Raw genomic sequence first — 20,093 nt, 5'->3', positions numbered from 1 at the left:
TGTGAACATGAATGGTAGAGATGTGAATGTTCATAAAATTTGTCCCAAAGTCATTTTTGCCTTAAAAGGTATTAAATTTTTTTTAAATGATACTTTTCTCTTACAATAGTAGAATAAGCTCAAGGTCAAGGAACAGCATTTATCCATTTTTTTAAAAAATAAGAATCCAAAGCTTATAAGAACAGAAATGCTTAAGGATATCAACAAAGAAGGTGTTTTAGGAAAAAATCCCTGAAGATGGTTCCATTGTGTGAGAAGGAGTCACAATTACTATATTCCCTCCATGTTTATCTTTAAAATGCCTCCAAATATTGTTATCTTAAAAAAAAGTACCTAGGAACTAGAAAATGTGTTTTTAAATATCATAATATATTGAAAGACTACAGGTACACAGCAAGATTTAGGAGAATTTAGCTCCTTAATTTCAGTTTGAACAATCTTGAGAAAATTAATTGTAAGTGTAGATATTGCAAATGTTTTTCTTCAAAAAATCTGATTAAAAAGATAAGAATGACTATTCTAATTTTACTTCACCACAAAGAAAACAAAGATTAGAACAAAATATTCATAAATTCATGTTTCGGTGTATTTATGTGTTCTAAGGTTTTATAAAATGAATTTCACAAACCACACCATTATGCTAAATAATCATCAACTTGGAAGGTAAATATGCACACAATGGTTATATAATTATATAGGTAAATATCTATATTCCTTTATAAATGTAATAATAGTCCTATTTCTGAGATTGCATATATATACTTGTCTACAAATATATATTATATCCCTTTATGAAAACAATTATATATATATATATATATTTACCTACCACTTATATTCAACAAGTAATAATTTCTATAGACTGATGTTTTAAAGAGAAAATATACTTTATGTGAGACTTTAAAAAAAAGACTTTTTTTCCTGTGTAAGTCAATTTACAAGTTGCAGTGAAGCTTATTAACAGGAAGTTATTTAGACTCATATGTAACAAAGTCTAAATGTCAATACAGTATCTGCATCTCTGTGCCTGAGTATTTTTCCAACTCAAAAGGAATGACGCTCTGTTTTTGTGAGTGTAGCAAGCCTAAAGTGCTAGGAATTAACAACCCTTGGGGAGCAACCCCCGGCCAGGACTGATAAGAATTAGTATGTTAATATCTCACTTCCATTTCTCCTCCAGTATAAGAATTCTGAGCCATGTGTTTTAAACATCTTCCCAGAATCTCCCTACAAAAATAAACTTACTACTTATGATCATAGTTGGCTTAATAATTAACATTTTATTGCCTTAATTGGCTATTTTTTCTTTGTCAGTTCCCTACTCCACAATTTATGTTTCTTTCACCTACAAAATAAATTGCTTACACTGGAAGTATGTCCATGGTTCTAAAGTGGTCCCCACAGTGAAGTTTCTTTGCATTTAGAAAGAAGAAGGAAGGGTGAAAAGGACTGCATCTTATGGTTTGAGGACTATCTCAGCTGGAGCACAATAGAAAACCAGATAAACTTCTAGGGTTTTTGATTCTAGCTCCTGCTTTTTGATGGCACCTATGGAGCTGCCTGGGGTCAGTGAGAGCTTGCTGTCCTGAAAGGAAGGACACAGGAATGGCTGACTTCACCACATGTTGGTTGTAGCACCTCAGGGCCTTGAGTAAACATGGGTGGTAGCCAGGCATTGGTTACAGTAGGTCTTGGGTGAAACCCAGTGCTGTGCTGGCTTAAGGTCTGTCCCAGCAACGTCCTAGTACTGGTGTCCATAGGTGTGCTTGTGTCACTCCACTCTCAACACCAGGCAGCTCACAAGAGAGTAAAAGACTCTATTTATTTGGGAGAAAGTAAAGAAAGAAAACAAGTGTCTATGTCTAGTAATCCAGAGAATTCCTTTAGATGTTGTTGAAGACCATCAAGTCTGCAAGAACCACAGTGTTACTGGGCTTCAGGTGTCCCTTTATGCACACACAGCTTATATCACATCGAATTCCTTTTGAATACCTGTAAACACCTTCCCAAGAAGGACAGATACAAACAAGCCCAGTTTGTGAAGACTACAATCAATACCTAACTCTTCAGTGCCTAACTCTTCAGTTCCGAGACACTGATAAACACCCACAAGTATCAAGACTATACAGGAAAACAGGACCTCAACAAATGAACAACATAAGGCACAAGGACCAATCCTAAAAAAACAGAGATATGTGAACTTTCAGAAAGGGATTTCAAAACAGCTGTTCTAAGGAAACTCAAATAAATTCAAGATAACACAGAGAACGAATTCAGAATTCTATCAGATAAATCTGAAAAATAATTTTTAAAAAGAATAAAATAATTAAATAGAATCAAGCAGAAATTCTGAAGGTAAAAAATGCAATTATATCTTAAGAATGCATCATAGTCTTTTAATAGTAGAACTGAACAAGCAGAGGAAAGAATTAGTGAACTTGAAGATAGGTGATTTGAAAATACATAGTAGGGGGAGGGAAAAGAAAGGATAACAAAAAGATGAAGCATGTTTACAGGATTTATAAAATAGCCTCAAAAGGGCAAATGTAAAAATTATTGGACTTCAAAGAGAGGTGTAGAAATAGATACAGGTAGAAAGTTTATCTGAAGGGATAATAACAGAAACTTCCAAAACCTTGAGGAAGACATCAATATCAAAGTGCAAGGAAGTTATAGAACACCAAGCAGATATCACCCAGAGAAGACTACCTCAAGGTATCTAATAATCAAACTCCTAAAGATCAAAGATAAACAACGGATCCTAAAAGCAGTAAGACAAAAGAAACAACATAAAATGGAGCTCCAATACATCCGGCGACAAACTTTTAAATGGAAGCCTTATAAGCCAGGAGAGAGGGGCATGCTATATTTAAAATACTGAAGGAAAATACCTTTTACCCTGGGATAGTATATCTGGCAAAAATATTCTTCAAACATGAAGGAGAATTACTTTCCAAGGCACACTAAAGCTGAGGGATTTCATCAAAACTAAACCTCTCCTACAAGAAATGCTAAAGGGAGTACTTCAAGCAGAAAGAATACGATATTAATGAGCAGTAAGAAATCATCTGAAGGTATAAAATTCACTGATAATAAGCACACAGAAAAACAGACAATATTATAACACTGTAACTGTTGTGTGCAAACTACTCTTATCTAATGTAGAAAAACTAAACAATGAATCAGTCAAATGTAATAACAACAAAAACTTTTTAAAATATAGATAATACAATAATATACAAATAGAGAAAACAAAAACTTATAATGTGGGGGAATGAAGGTAAGGTGTAGAATTTTTACTAGCTTTCTTTCTGCTTTTTTATGTGTTTGTTTATGCAAACAGTGATGCTATCAGTTTGAAATAATGGGTTAAAAGATAGTATTTGCAAGCCTCATGGTAACCTCAAATTTTAAAACATACAAGTATACAAAAAATAAAAAGCAATAAATGAAATCATACCTCCAGAGAAAATAATCTTTATTAAAACGAAGATAGGAAGGAAGAAGGAGAAGGAGACCAAAAAAGAAAAGCAAATAAAACCAAAAACGAATAGCAAAATGGCAGGAGTAACACCTTACTTATCGATAATAATATTGAATGCAAGCTCCCCAATCAAAAGACATAGAGTGGCTGAATAGACTGGAAAAAAAAAAAAAAAGATTCAATTATCTTTTGCCAGCAAGAAATATACTTCACCTCTAAAGACACACATAGGTGAAAAGTAAAAGGATAAGAAAAGATATTCCATGTCAGTGGAAATAAAAAAGGGGAGGAGTAGTGATACAAAATATATTTCAAGACAAAAACAAGAAGAGACAAAAAGATCCCTGTAAAATGATAAAGAGGTCAATTCAGCAAGAGAATATAACCCTTGTAAGTAAATGTGCATTAAACACAGGAACACCCAGATATATATAGTGAATATTATTAGAGCTACACAGAGAGAAATAATCCAATAAAATAATAGCTGGAAACCTCAACACCTCACTTTCAGCACTGAACAGATACTTCAGACAAATTAAATCAATAAACATCAGAGTTAATCTGCACTTTGGGCCATATGAGCTTAATAAATATTTACAGAACATTTTCTCAAAAGGCTGCAGAATTTATTCATTCCCCAGCACACAGATCATTCTCAAAGATAGACCATACATTGGGTCACAAAACAAGTTTTAAAAAATTCCAAAAAATTGAAATAATATCAAACATCTTCTTGAATACAATGGAATAAAACTAGAAACAAATTACAAGAGGAATTTTGGAAACTATGCAAAATACATGGACATTAAACTGTGTGCTCATGAATGACCAGTGCGTCAATGAAAAAAAAATTAAGAAGGAAATTGAAACACTTCTTGAAATAAATGCTAATGGAAACACAACATACCCAAGCCTATGAGACACAGCCAAATCAGTACTAAAAGGGAATACAGTTTTAAGTGCCTACATCAAATAAGAGGAAAAAACTCAAATAAACAATCTAATGATATGCTGAAAGAGCTAGAAAAGGAAGAGCAAACCAAACTCAAAATCAGTAGAAGGAAAGAAATAATAAAGATCAGAACAGAAATAAATGAAATTGAAATGCAAAAAATACAAAAGTTCAATGAAATAAAAAGGTGTTTTTTTGAAAAGTTAAACAAGATTGACAAACTATTAGCCAGGCTAAGAAAAAAAGAGATAAGATCCAAATAAAAATAAAATCAGAATTGAAAAAGGAGACTGCAGAAATTAAAAGGATCATTAGAAATGACTATAAAAAACTACAGGCCAATAAACTGAAAAATCTGAAAAAATAGACAAATTCCAAGACTCACAAAATCTGTCAAGATTGTACAAGAAATCCAAAACCTGAACAGATGAATAATAAGCACTGAGATTTAAGCCATAATAAAAAGGCTTCCTGTAAAGAAAAGCCTGGAATCTAATGGCTTGCCTGCTGGATTCTACTGAAGAACTTAAAACCAATCCTACTCAAAATATTAAAAAAAAGAAAAAAAAAAAAAAAAAAAAAAAAAAAAGGAGAGAGTGATGGAATACCTCCAAACTCATTCTACAATGTCAATGTTATCCATATCCCTGATACTAAAAGCAAGCAAACACACATTAAAAAATAAAATAAAATAAAATAAAATAAAATAAAATAAAATAAAATAAAATAAAATAAAATAAACTATAGGCCAATATCATCAATGACCACTGATGCAAAAATTCTCAAGAAAATACTAACAAATCGAATTCAATAACACAATAAATAGGTCATTCATTATGACTAAGTGGGATTTATGCCAGGAATGCAAGGATGGTTCAGCATACATAAAATTCTGTGATCATTTCACTTGATGCTGAAAAAGCATTTGATAAAAATCCAACATCTCTTCATGACAAAAATCTTCAAAAAATTGGATATACAAGAAATATACCTCCACAAAATAAAAGCCATACACAACAGACCCACAGGTAGTATCATACTGAATGGGAAAAAAACCCTAAAAGCCTTTATTCTAATTTTGGGAACACAACAAGGATGCCACTGTTTCCACTGTTACTCAACATAGTACTGAAAGTTCCCCCTAGAGAAATCAGACAGGATTAAAAAAAAAAAATAAAGGACATCCAAATTGAAAAGGAAGAAGTTAAATTATTCTTGTTTGCAGGTGATACGATGTTGCATTTGGAAAAATCTAAAGACCACTAAAACCCTATTAGAGCTGATAAACAAATACAGCAAAGTTGCAGGAGGCAAAATCAACAACACAAAAAAAAAAACAGTATCATTTTTATATGCCAACAGTGAACAATCAAAAAAGAAAAAAAAAAAAAAAAGACAGTAATCCCATTTACAATAGCTATGAATGAAATAAAATGCCTAGGAATTAACTTAACCAAAGAAGTAAAAGATCTCTACAAAATGAAAACCATAAAACATTGCAACAAGAAATCGAAGAGGACACAACAAAAATGGGAAGACATTCCATGTTTATGGATTGGAAGAATCAATATTGTTAAAATGTCCATACTACTCAAAGCAATCTACAGATTTAATGCAACCCTACCAAAATACTAATGACATTCTTCACAGAAACAGAAAAAAAAATCCTAGATTTATATGGAAATGCAAAACATCCAGAATAGCCAAAACTCTCATAAGCAAAAGGAAACAAAACAAACCTGGAGGAATCACATTATCTGACTTCAAATTATACTGTACACCTATAGTAACCAAAACAGCATGGTGCTGGCATAAAACAAACACACAGACAAGTAGACAGAATAAAGAACCCATAAATAAATTCATAAATTTACACTGAATTCATTTTCTACAAAGTTTTCAAGAAATATAGTCAGGGAAGAACCGTCTCTAGTTGCCCTGAGACAACTAGATAATCATACACAAAAGAACAAAACTAGAACCCTCTTGTTATATTCAAAAATCAATCAAAATGGATTAAATACTTAATTCTAATACCTCAAACTATGAAACCACTAAAAGAAAATATTGGGGAAAATCTCCAGGGTACTTGATTGCACAAAGACTTATTGAGTAATATCCCACAAGCACAGGAAACCAAAGCAAAAATGGACAAATGTGGTCTCATCAAGTTAAAAACCTTCTCCACAGCAAAGAAAATAATCAACAAAGTGAAGTGACAACCCACAAAATGGGAGAAAATATTTGCAACGTGCTCATCTTACAAGGAATTATAACTAGAATATATTAGGAGCTCTAACACTTCTATAGGAAAAAAATCTAATAATGCAATTAAAAATGGGCAAAAGATATGAATAGACATGTCTCAAAAGAAGACATACAAATGGAAAACAGGTATATGAAAGAGTACTCAACATTATTGATCATAGATTAATGCAAATCAAAACTGAGATAAGAAATCATCTCACCCAGTTAAAATGGCTTTTATCCAAAAGACAGGCAATAACAAATGCTAATGAGAATGTGGAGGAAAGGAAATCCCAGTATACTATTGGTGATAATGTAAATTACTGTAAACACTATGGAGAACAGTCTGTAGCTTCCGCAAAAAAAACTAAAAATAAAACTACCATACGATCCAGCAATTCCACACCAAAGTATACACCCCAAAGATCAGAAATCAATATATAAAAGAGGTATCTGTACCGCCATGTTTATTGCAGCACTGTTCACAATAGCCAAGATTTGCAAGCAACCTAGTGTCCACCAACAGATGAATGGATAAAGAAAATGTGGTACATATACACAATGAAGTACTATTCAGCTTAAAAAAGAAAGAGATCCTGGCATTTGCAACAGTGTGCATGGAACTGGAGGCCATAACATTGAGTGAAATAAGTCAAGCACAGAAAGACAAACATCACACGTTCTCACTTATCTGTGGAAGCTAAATATTAAAACAATTGAAGTCATGGTGATAGAGACTAGGATGGTTACCAGAGGCTCAGAAGGGTAGTGTGGAGAGGATGGAGGGGAAGTAGGGATGGTTGAGGCTATGAAAAAATAGGAGAATAAATTAGACCTAGTATTTGCTTGCACAACAGGATGATTATAGTAAAGAATAATTTAATTGTACATTTAAAAATAAGCAAAAATATATAATTGAATTATTTGTAACAAAAAATAATGCTTGAGGTGATGGATACCGTACATACCCTGATGTGCTTATTACATATCGGATGTCTGTATTAAAATATCTAATGAATCCATAAATATATACACCTACTACATACTCACAAAAAATAAAAAAAATAGGCAAGGGAAGGAGTTACTCTAATGGCTAGGTAAATGATATAGATCATTATGATGACATAAGGTTGTTATTATATAGGGAAGTAGGGAAGAAAAGATTTGGAAATGAAGATATTCACAAGGGAAGTGAGTAGTGCTTTTTTTTTTTTTTCAGCAGACAATCATAAATAGAAAATTTCAGCCACATAACCAGGGACTCAAATGATGGTCTGGGTTCCCATTACTGGGCTGGGAACACTTTTTTATATATATAAAAAATACAAACCAGAGCTTGAATTATTGTTGTGTGGACTGTCTAGAGCAGAGATCGGCAATCTATAGACTATAGGCCAAATTTGGCTCATGGCCCTTTTCTTCCAAAGGCGACAAGCTAAAAATGACATTTACATTTTGCAGGGCTATTTAACACAAACAAACAAACAAAAAATAAAAGAAAGAATAAGCAACAGAATCATAGATGGCTCACGAATTGAAAAATGTAAAAAGAAACTCCCTGTTTCTTTACAGAAAATGCTTGCTGATCCCAGGTCTAGATGATCAAATGTGATGGAGAAATATTAAGAGTGCAGCTTAGATGTCAGCATGTATCAGTCTATAACTGTTATCTGATAATTAGTACAAATAAGGGAGGAAATATATTTCCAATATTCAAAAACTATTATCTGGTTTAGCAAAATGGTTGTTTATGTCACAGGCAAATGGCTTTTTTTGCAGTTTTACTTTTGTCTTGTTTGTTAACATGCCATAAAGGAGCATAACAACTAACATTCAGGTTGAAAATATAATTGGGGATCCAGCAGTCAAGAAGTTATCAGCACATCACTAGGGGTACGCCTCTGGCAAGCAGTTTAGACCAGGAAATATGCTGTTAGAAGGCAAAGGGACTCTAAAACATGTGGTAGAAGTGGATATAATGAATATCAAGTGTGACCTCAGGATTCATTGCCTTAGTGGGGACTTACAGCTTGGTCATTAATCCTCCTGTTATAAGTATCTTTCTTAGAAATTGTGACTGATCATGACCTTGAAGCAGTAACAGGATGGAAGGAATTTAAGACAGAGCACAAAGGGATTTGACTGATGAAATGTGTAGACTATACCAAGGCTGATAGTGCCACACTCAAACCCTTCATAAATTGCAGTGTGCTTCAGCGGATTTCCAATTGTCAGTATCCTCTTTGTGCCTAAGAATGTTTGCCCACCGTTGATGAGAATCAGCACACAACAGGTCTTACATGCCTGGAAATGAATAGTTCTAGGATCATTCCACAACCAGTGACTGAAAGGAGTTAATATATAAAAGCTCAGCACCTCCATCCATCCAGCGAGACAATTCTGAGACATGTAATTTACAACATTTTCTAGAATTTCCCTCTGGGTTTAAGCTCCAGTTACCCACAGTGGATATTGACTAAACAAGGTATCTTTCAATGACTGCTTCCTTTCATTGTTTTAAATCCCCAGTCTCTGGGCATTGTTTTCTTGCACCTACCTCTTTTCTCAGAATCTCTTTTCCCAGTAACCTAAACTGAAACAGCTTTTAGCAACTCAGAAACTTTCCTAAGTACTAATGGGATCGTCAGTAATTTTTAAAGTACTATAAGCCATAGAGGGGAGGAAAATGTTCTGGTCTTTCACTAGTGTTTCTCTAATTTAAAAAGCAAAGTGAAATGAAATGAATACATTTTCTGTTAAATTATATATTATGAATTGCTATAATTTTTAATTTAATTATTTGACAGAGCATTAGAGAAATCTCTGGTGAATAGAAGAAAATGAAAAGCATTCCAGCTAAAGCTGGGTGAAATACTCTGGTTAATACATCTATCTATATCTATCATTCTGGGCTATAAAGTAATAAATAAGCTTTTTCCTAACTATTTTTGTTGTAAACATTAAATATATAATTAAAGGAGCAGAGAAAACAGGAGGATAAATTTTTCCAAATGGCAGAGAAGCATAAAACATTCTCTAGGTTATTATTTCCTAAAAGGTGTTCTATGGAAACACTAGTATTTCTGTAGCTCTTTAAAAATAGTAAATGTAAGTAGTGTGTTTAGAGACCACAAGACATGCTGTCTTTTACCTCCACCTTATTCACCCCTACCTTTCCCTTGTGTATTCACAATGCAAACATAGCAATTCTATTTTAATAAGCTTATTTTTTCTTAAATGTTGTTTTGCTTAGTATTCTTCTGACTTATTTTATAAATGATTTGTAAATTAGTATATATGTTATGTGTAAAAACACATAAGATATAAACTGTGGAAAACTTTGTTCTTGGTACACAAACATTAGGATTCAAGTACATCTCATTAATGAGATGTCTTACCTCAAATGCCATTCTTCTGTATATTTTATTTATTTAACCTAATTTATCAAGTATGATAAATTATATAGGAAGTCCCCACACTTGCCTATAATGAACATAAGACCCTATATTGATTATTTATTAGTATCTAATACATTTAAGGTATCAAATACCTTAAGATATTAAATACAAAAATGTAACTAATACATTTTTGAATACATTGAATAAACAACAAGTATTACCTAAGCCACCTCAAAAACTTATTTATATGAAGCAACATAAAAGACAAGTTTATTTAATAAAATAGATGTTATAAGAGAAAGATGTGTAGAAGGTAGCTTATTTTCTTACCATAAGTAATTTGAAATTTTAGAACAAAGCAAGATTTAAGTAGAATTTTTAGAGTAAAAATGTTGCCATACATAATTAAATGCCAAACATCAGTCTCTAAAATAAAAGTGTTATACAATTTCATAACAAACAATATAAGCATAAATTTGATAATTTTCCAATTCCTCTGAATTATTATGTAATAACTATATTACATTAATTATGTCATATTAACGGTAGTTCATTTTTTGATGTCTGTGCCATTCTTTATTTACTCATATTGGCCTGCCCCATAGCACAATTCAAACTACAATTTGCCTGGATATAAAGCGAACTTTCTTCAAAGGCCCAGCAGTCTTCTTGATAATGTAGCTTGGAATTTCAAGGGCATACCTGATATAACAATGTGTTGTCATAAATATTTCTGACATTTATTCATGGTACTTCCTTTAAAAGCAAGTTAATATTTCAAAAATAAATTAATAGTAACATCATTTCTCAGCTCAATTATAAAATATGCTAATATGTCAGACATTCTTAATGCATCAGGATTGACTGGGGACTACTGTAGCCTAAGTAAAAAGAATTTTAAAAAGCAGTATTCCATGGTGACTAGTTTAACCATATGGTCATTTGGCTTTGATTTAATTCAGCCATAGGTGTTAGGAATTTTATGATGTACCTACACTAGATCTACTACTTCTAAAAAGGACATTTTACAGAAAAGGAGATATAAATAGTATGAAAACTTCATTTATTATATTTCTTTTCAAATTATACTCTGGTCTTTTCAAACTCTCCAAGGAAGCATATTTCCTTTGGTATATTAGAAGTGACTTATTCAATTCAGCCCAAATCTGAGAGTACTGACACCATAAATGTGTAGAAATTATATATTGGATGAACTTTGATAAATCAGGAATTATCAGGGAAATCTTTCACAATTAAACTTTAATTATGCCTAGATACCAGAGAGAGATAGAGAGAGAGAGAGTTTCTGGAGTACAAAACTCCTGCACTGATTAACTAAAGCCTATAATCTCTTCAAGTGCATTTTGAAAAAAAATCCAACAGTGTATATTTAAAATATGTGATGTGTATTAAAAAATATACGTACATATTTCTAACATGAGTATGTGTGACTAACACACACCATTTCTTCAGGCATTAGCAATTTCGTTTTTCAACAAGGTAAGAGTTATCCCCATGATTGAGCATTCACTTGATCTGGTTGCTCAGGTTAAATCAATGTGTTTATGAATAGGCAGTATGAAGAAAATCTGAGACTTGCTACGTGTACCCCTGAGAAATGAAAGCAGAACAGGATCTCAGTGATGACAGGTGAAGTTTCATGAGTATGATTTGACAAAATTTAGGCTGAGACTTTTTATGGATTCTCTTCACTTTTTGTGTTTAAAAAGTAGTGATATATGTCCTTACATAGGATATATCACTTCTTTGGGCATTTGTGTCTTTATAAAATGAGAATAACAATTTCTCCTTTATGTTCTTTGTGATTTTGTGTCAAGGGTGATGGTAATTGAAAATACTTCTACAAATATAGAGGTTGGATTTCCTTCTCTGTTTGTACCTGACTTTATTTGTCACCAAAATCTGTTAGGGCTGCATGAGATTGTATGTAATAATAAGTTGAAGCAAAGAAAATCAATAAAAGAGATATAAAATGAGATTACCAATTACAGAAGATGTGAAATCCATTTTTAAATGACACAAAATGAAAAACAATGGCACAAGTGAAGTTTCAGTGTAGGCCTCAATGTTCTGTGGTTGAAAAAAACTAGAGCGAAATGATGTGTATGTGTTATAACCTGTACAGCCTTCCAAACAGCTTCAAAGAATCACAAGGGGTGTGAATATGCTACTGATATATTTGAAAGATGAAACTATCAAAAATCACATTCTAAGAATTACTGTGTTAATTATATATTTAATTGAAGCAATATGATGCTTTATCATCCTTTAAATTATCATTGTTAGTGGAATCCATTTAGCCAATCAACAAAGATCAATGGTCATTTTAGGTAAAATAGTTGGTTTATTCTTTCTAAAATCTATTCCAAAACTACAATTTACAAGCTGCCTTGTCCTGTTAATTCACTTCATGTTATGTCTTCCCGCTGGTGTTCATTTTCACTGCCTTCACTGTCAGATAGGTGTTTCTTCTCTAATTGCCACCAATGTCACACTATTCACAAGGTGACACTTGCAATAGCAGCTTTGTCACTTAAATCAGTGTGAGCATTGTCTCTGTGGACCAGTACATGAGCATCTACTTCTCTGATTGCATGGTCCCAATTAAGAAGTTTTTGCTCAAATTAAATTTAGTGAGCTACATTCAGGTTTCAGTAAGGGGAAGGGTATGTTAGAATTGCTTGATTAGAAAAAACACGTACTTTTGTTACTCTTTTCATATCCCTGTCCTATTAATTTTATTTCTTGTCAATACAGCATCTATTTTTTCACTATGTATTGTTTGGATTCAATTTACTCTTTATTCTGATGCTCATGGAATATATATAGGAACCAGTTAGTTTTGAAGTGTAGCAAAGGAAGAGATAGACAGTGATATATTAAGCATGACCCCTCAGAGATACAGGACAGTCACTATTTTTGTGAGAATCCCCTGCAATTCCAAGTGCAATGTTCTTTCTGCCTTTATCGTTGCTTGATGTAAATCACACCTTTGTTTAACTCTGATTTTTCTGCATTCTAACTTCATGATCCTCAGCAGGTCATTTAACCTCTTAAACATTTCTCATCATTAAGCTAGACATATAGCGTTCAAGAGTTTGCATTATACAATTTATTTTTACTTATTCATTACTTTATTCATTCATTGGTTCCTATAATGTTTCTTCCTTATTACAGTGTAAACTCCAAGACCAGATGGACAGATGTGCTTAACTTTATATTTCTAGTACCAAGAACTATGCCCAGAACATAATAGATACTTAGTGAATGTTTGAAAGACTATCTGAAAGATTCTGCATTATCTATGCCAAGAAAGAGACCAATCATACTAAAAGTAGGGAATTTGATAGTCTGCTAAATAGAAATTTTCTAGTTGATATTATAAATTCCTGTTCTAATGATTAAATACTGCTGCCACCAGGAACCAGAATATATGTGACTGATTTGAAAACAAGAGGATCGACTTGAGCCAAACAATAGTCTGACTTGTAAAACACTAAATTAAAATCATCCACCAACTCAGGAGATAAACTTTATATTTCTTTTTAAAAATGTTTAACTTACCTCTAATCTTGTGGGTTAACGCAGTGATCAGGTCTCCTGCCAGGGAAGCAAAGCTGATGGGAGAACTAGCCGTCACTATTATCTCACTTTTTCCAGTGTAGAAACAATAAGTTGGGGAAAATTTTTGTCCACCTGGTGCCTGGTAGAATGGGGGCAGGAGGATCACAGATGTAGAAGTCTGAGTATTTTACTGTCTGCTCAATTTTTTTTTTTTCACTTCTCTGTGGCCCCAGAAACTATTTCATCTTAATATTTGAGATTGAGGATATTTCTATTGATATTCTTGGTACTGTATGCTTGTTCATGATTTTCTGTTGAAGGGGAGTGAAGCCAGCTTTTTACTACAAAACGGTTTTGCAGCTGGAAGACCAACACTGGAGCTCCCAAATATATAAAGCAAACATTAATCAATCTAAAGAGAGAGATAGACTGCAATACAATAATAGTGGTGACTTTAACACCTCACTCTCAGTAATGGTCAGATCATCCAGACAGAAAGTCAAGAGGAATATGTAATAGTTAAACTACGCACTAAATCTAATAGGTCCAATGGACATTTATAGAATGTTTTGCCCATCTTCTACAGAATAAACATTCTTTTCATCAGCACATGGAACATTCTGCAGAGTAGAGCATATCTTAAGTCACAAAACTAATCTAACAAATTTTTAAAATTAGAAATCATATCATGTGTCTTTTCATACCACAGTGGAATAAATCAAGGAATCAAAAACAAGAATAACCTTGGAAAACTCACAAACAAAAGAAAATTAAACAATATGCTCATGAATAATCAATGGGTCGAAAAAAATAGGAAAAATTTTTTAAATTTCCTCAAACAAATAAAAATGGAAAAAAATGGAAATACAACTTACCAAAATCTATGGGATAGAGCAAAAGCAGCACTATGAGGGAAGTTAATAGCAATAAATATATAAGTAGAAAGACTTCAAATAAACAACCTAACAATGCACCTAAAATAACTTGAAAAACAAGAATAAACCAAACCTAAAATTGGTAAAAGGAAAAAAATTATAAAGATCAGAGCAGAAATAAATGAAACTGAGACTAAAAAAATACAGAAGACCAACAAAACACAAACTCAGTCTTTTGAAAAGATAAGCGAAACGATAAAACTTTGGCTAGGTTAACTAAGGGAGAGAGAAACAGAAAGACAGAGAGAGTGAAAGAAAGTCCCAAATAAATAACATGATAAATTAAAAAGACATAACAACTGACCCTCAGAAATACAAAGAATCATTAGAAACTATTATACACCAACAAACTGAAAAACCTAGAAGAAATCAATATATTTCTAAACTCTTACAATCTAATACAATTGAACCATAAGGAAATAGAAAATCTCGGTAAACCACTTATGGGTAATGAGATAAAATCCAAAATAGCATCTTTCATTAAAGAAAAGCCTAGGTTCTGATGACTTCAAATGCAAAATTCTACCAAGTTGTTAAATAAGAAGTAATACCAATTCTACTCAAACTCTTCCAAAACATTGAGGAAGAAGGAACACTTGCAAATGCAATCTGTGAGGCCAGCATTACCCTGAAACACAAACCAGACAAGGATACAATTAAAGAAGAAAGCTGTAGGTCAGTATCACTGATGAGCATAGATGCAAAAATTCTCAACAAAATACTAGCAAACTCAATTCAACAACACATTAAAAAGATTACTCACAATTATCAACCGGGATTTATCCCAGGGATGCAAAGATGGTTGAACATATGCAAATAGGTAAACATGATACATCACATTAACTAAACCAAGAACAAAGGCCATATGATTATTTCAATAACAATGAAAAAGAATTAGATGTAATTCAATACCACTTTTAAAAAAATCATAAAACTGTATATATAAAGAGTATCAGGCTTCTGAGCCCAAGCCAAGCCATGGCATCCCCTGTGACTTGCACCTATATGCCCAGATGGCCTGAAGTAAATGAAGAATCACAAAAGAAGTGCTAATGCCCTGCCCCGCCTTAACCGATGACTTTCCACCACAAAAGAAGTGAAAATGGCCGGTCCTTGCCTTAAGCGATGACGTTATCTTGTGAAATTCCTTTTCCTGGCTCATCCTGGCTCAAAAAGCTTCCCCACTGAGCACCTTGTAACCCCCACTCCTGCCCGCCAGAGAACAACCCCCCTTTGACTGTAATTTTCCTTTATCTACCCAAATCCTATAAAACAGCCCCACCCTTATCTCCCTTCCCTGACTCTCTTTTCAAACTCAGCCCACCTGCACCCAGGTGAAATAAACAGCCATGTTGCTCACACAAAGCCTGTTTGGTGGTCTCTTCACATGGACGCACATGACATTTTGGTGCCGTGAGTTGGATCAGGGGACCTCCCTTGGGAGATCAATCCCCTGCCCTTCTGCTCTTTGCTCCATTAGAAAGATCCACCTATGACCTCTAGTCCTCAGACCAACCAGCCCAAGGAACATCTCACTAATTTTAAATCAGGTAAGCGGCCCCTTTTTTACTCTCTTCTCCAACCTCTCTCACTATCCCTCAACCTCTTTCTCCTTTCAATTCTGACACCACCCTTCAATCTCTCCCTTCTCTTAATTTCAATTCCTTTCATTTTCTGGTAGAGACAAAGGAGACACGTTTTATCCGTGGAACCCAAAACGCCGGTGCCAGTCACGGACTAGGGAAGGCAGCCTTCCCTTGGTGTTTAATCATTGCAGGGACGCCTCTCTGATTACTCACCCATGTTTCAGGGGTGTCTGACCACACTGCGGGAGGCCTGCTTGGTCCTTCACCCTAAGCGGCAAGTCCCGCTTTTCTGGGGGACGGGCAAGCACTCCAACCCCTACCCTCCCTGTCTCTACCCCTTCTCTGCTTTTCTGGGGAAGGGGCAAGTACCCCGAATTATTTTTTGCACCCCCTCTTATTTTTGCACCCTGATCTCTTACTTTTGCATCCCAATACCTTATTTCTGCGCCCCGATCCCTTTCCCGCTTTTCTGGAGCGCAAGAACCCCCGAACTCCTCTCTGTGTCTCTACTCTTGAGATAGAAAGCCCCTAAGAGAAAATTTCTAAACATACATAAATGTGACCTCCCCGGGCTTACACAAACAACTTATCTGGAAAACCCCTAGCCGTTTGAGGTTGCAACATACATGCATGTGACCACCCCCCGGGCTTACACAAATAACTTATCTGGAAAACCCCCAGCCGTTTGAGGTTGCGAAAAAGGCGGGAACCAATCAGAAACTGCCGAATGTTCAACTGTGAATGTCAACCAATAATAAGCTTGTAACTACTGTTTCTCTGTAACTTGTTTATACCTCACTATAAAAGAAACCCTAAAACAGCAGCCGGGGCCTCTCTCTTTACCTGCCATTGTATGGTGAGGAGAGGTCCGGGTTCGAACTCATAATAAAGCGACCCCGGCTATTTGGCTTTGACTCTGGACTCTGGTGGTCACTTACTGGGGTCTCGCGACTTCGGGCACAACACTCTCTCTTTTATCTGGGCTTGCCTCTTTCACTATGGGCAACCTTCCACACTCCATTCCTCCTTCTTCTCCCTTAGCCTGTGTTCTCAAGAACTTAAAACCTCTTCAACTCACACCTGATCTAAAACCTAAATGCCTTATTTTCTTCTACAATGCCGCTTGACCCCAATATAAACTCGACAGTAGTTCCAAATAGCCAGAAAATGGCACTTTAGATTTTTCCATCCTACAAGATCTAACTAATTGTTGTAAAATGGGCGAATGGTCTGAGGTGCCTGACGTCCAGGCATTCTTTTACACATCGGTCCCTCCCTAGTCTCTGTTCCCAATGCAACTCTTCCCAAATCTTCCTTTTTTCCCTCCCGCCTGTCCCCTCAGTCCCAACCCCAAGCATCGCTAAGTCTTTCCAATCTTCCTTTCTACAGACCCATCTGACCTCTCTTCACTCCTCACCAGGCTGAGCTAGGTCCCAATTTTTCCTCAGCCTCCGCTCCCCCACCCTGTAATCCTTTTATCACCTCCCCTCCTCACACCCGGTCTGGCTTACAGTTTCTGGCTTACAGTTTCCTTCCGCGACTAGCCCTCCCCAACCTGCCGAGAAAAATTTCCTCTTAAAAACGTGGATAGAACTAAAGGCATAGCCAAGGTTAATGTTCCTTTTTCTTTATCCGACCTCTCCCAAATCAGCATTCAGGCTCTTTTTCATCAAATATGAAAACTTAGCCCAGTTCATGGCCTGTTTAGCAGCAACCCTGAGACGCTTTTCAGCCCTAGATCCTGAAAGGTCAGAAGGCCGTCTTATTCTTAATATGCATTTTATTTTATTACCCAATCTGCTGCTGACATTAAATGAACCCCCAAAATTAAATTCCAGCCCTCAAACCCCACAACAGGATTTAATGAACCTTGCCTTCAAGGTGTACAATAATAGAGTAGAGGCAGCCAAGTAGCAACTTATTTCAAGTTGCAATTCCTTGCCTCCACTGTGAAACAAATCCCAGCCACATCTCCAGCACACAACTCCGAATGCCTGAACCACAGCTGCCAGGGGTTCCTCCAGAACCTCCTCCCCCAGGAGCTTGCTACAAGTGCTGGAAAGCTGGCCACTGGGCCAAGGAATGCCCACAGCCCAGGATTCCTCCTAAGCCATGTCCCATCTATGCGGGACCCCACTGGAAATCGGACTGTCCAACTTGCCAGGCAGCCACTCCCAGAGCCCCTGGAGCTCTGGCCCAAGGCTCTCTGACTGACTCCTTCCCAGATCTTTTCTGCTTAGCGGCTGAAGACTGATGCTGCCCCATCGCCTAGGAAGCCTCCTGGACCATCACAGATGCTTTGGGTAACTCTTACGGTGGAGGGTAAGTCTGTCCCCTTCTTAATCAATATGGAGGCTACCCACTTCACATTACCTTCTTTTCAAGGGCCTGTTTCCCTTGCCTCCATAACTGTTGTGGGTATTGATGGTCAGGCTTCTAAAACCTCTTAAAACTCCCCAAATTTGGTGCCAACTTGGACAACATTCTTTTATGCACTCCTTTTTAGTTATCCCCAACTGCCCAGTTCCCTTATTAGGCCAAGACATTTTAACTAAATTATCTGCTTCCCTGACTATTCCTAGGCTACAGCCACACCTCATTGCTGTCTTTTCCCCCAGTTCAAAGCCTCCTTCACATCCTCCTCCCCTCGTATCCTCCCACCTTAACCCACAAGCATAGGATACCTCTCCTTGGCGACTGATCATGCACCCCTTACTATCTCATTAAAACCTAATCACCCTTACCCCACTCAACGCCAATATCCCATCCTGCAGCACGCTTTAAAAGGATTAAAGCCTGTTATCACTCGCCTGCTACAACATGGCCTTTTAAAGTCTGTAAACTTCCCTTACAATTCCCCCATTTTACCTGTCCTAAAACCAGACAAGGCTTACAGGTCGGTTCAAGATCTGCACCTTACCAACCAAATTGTTTTACCTATCCACCCCGTGGTGCCAAAGCCATATACTCTCCTATCCTCAATAACTCCCTCCACAACCGATTATTCTGTTCTAGATCTCAAACATACTTTCTTTACTATTCCTTTACACCCTTCATCCCAGCCTCTCTTTTGCTGTCACTTAGACTGACCCTGACACCATCAGGCTCAGAAAATTACCTAGGCTCTACTGATGCAAGGCCTCATGGACAGCCCCCATAACTTCAGTCAAGCCCAAATTTCTTCCTCATCTGTTACCTATCTCGGCATAATTCTCATAAATACTCACTTACTCTCCCAGCTAATTGTGTCCGGCTGATCTCCCAAACCCCAATCCCTTCTACAAAACAACTCCTTTCCTTCCTAGGCGTAGTTAGTGTGGACAGAATTCTTACACAAGAGCTGGGACCGTCCTATAGCCTTTCTGTCCAAAGGACTTTACTGTTTTAGCCCAGCCCTCATGTCTGCACACAGCGGCTGCCACCGCTTTAATACTGCAAGAGGCCCTAAAAATCACAAACTATGCTCAACTCTCTACAGTTCTCATAACTTCCAAAATCTATTTTTCTTCCCCCAACCTTTGCTCTAGACAACGCTTATGCTGATAAGGTAGCTAAAAAAGCAGACATTAAAAGGGATCAGATCCTATGGCTCAGGACAATGCTTATGCTGATAAGTTAGCAAAAAAGGCAGCTAGTGTTCCAACTTCTATCCCTCATGGCAGTTTTCTTCCTTCATATCGGTCACTCACACTTACTCTCCCGCTGAAACTTCCACCTATCAATCTCTTCCCACACAAAGCAAATGATTTTTAGACCAAGGAAAATATCTCTTTCCAGCCTCTTGGGCCCATTCTATTCTGTCGTCATTTCATAACCTCTTCCATGTAGGTTACAAGCCACTAGCCCATCTCTCAGAACCTCTCATTTCCTTTCCAACCTAGAAATCTATCCTCAAGGAGATCACTT

The sequence above is a fragment of the Piliocolobus tephrosceles genome, chromosome 1 (genome assembly GCF_002776525.5).
Source record: "Piliocolobus tephrosceles isolate RC106 chromosome 1, ASM277652v3, whole genome shotgun sequence".
Lineage (NCBI taxonomy): Eukaryota > Metazoa > Chordata > Mammalia > Primates > Cercopithecidae > Piliocolobus > Piliocolobus tephrosceles.
The sequence above is the reverse complement of the archived record's forward strand: the minus strand, read 5'-3'. Positions refer to the sequence as shown.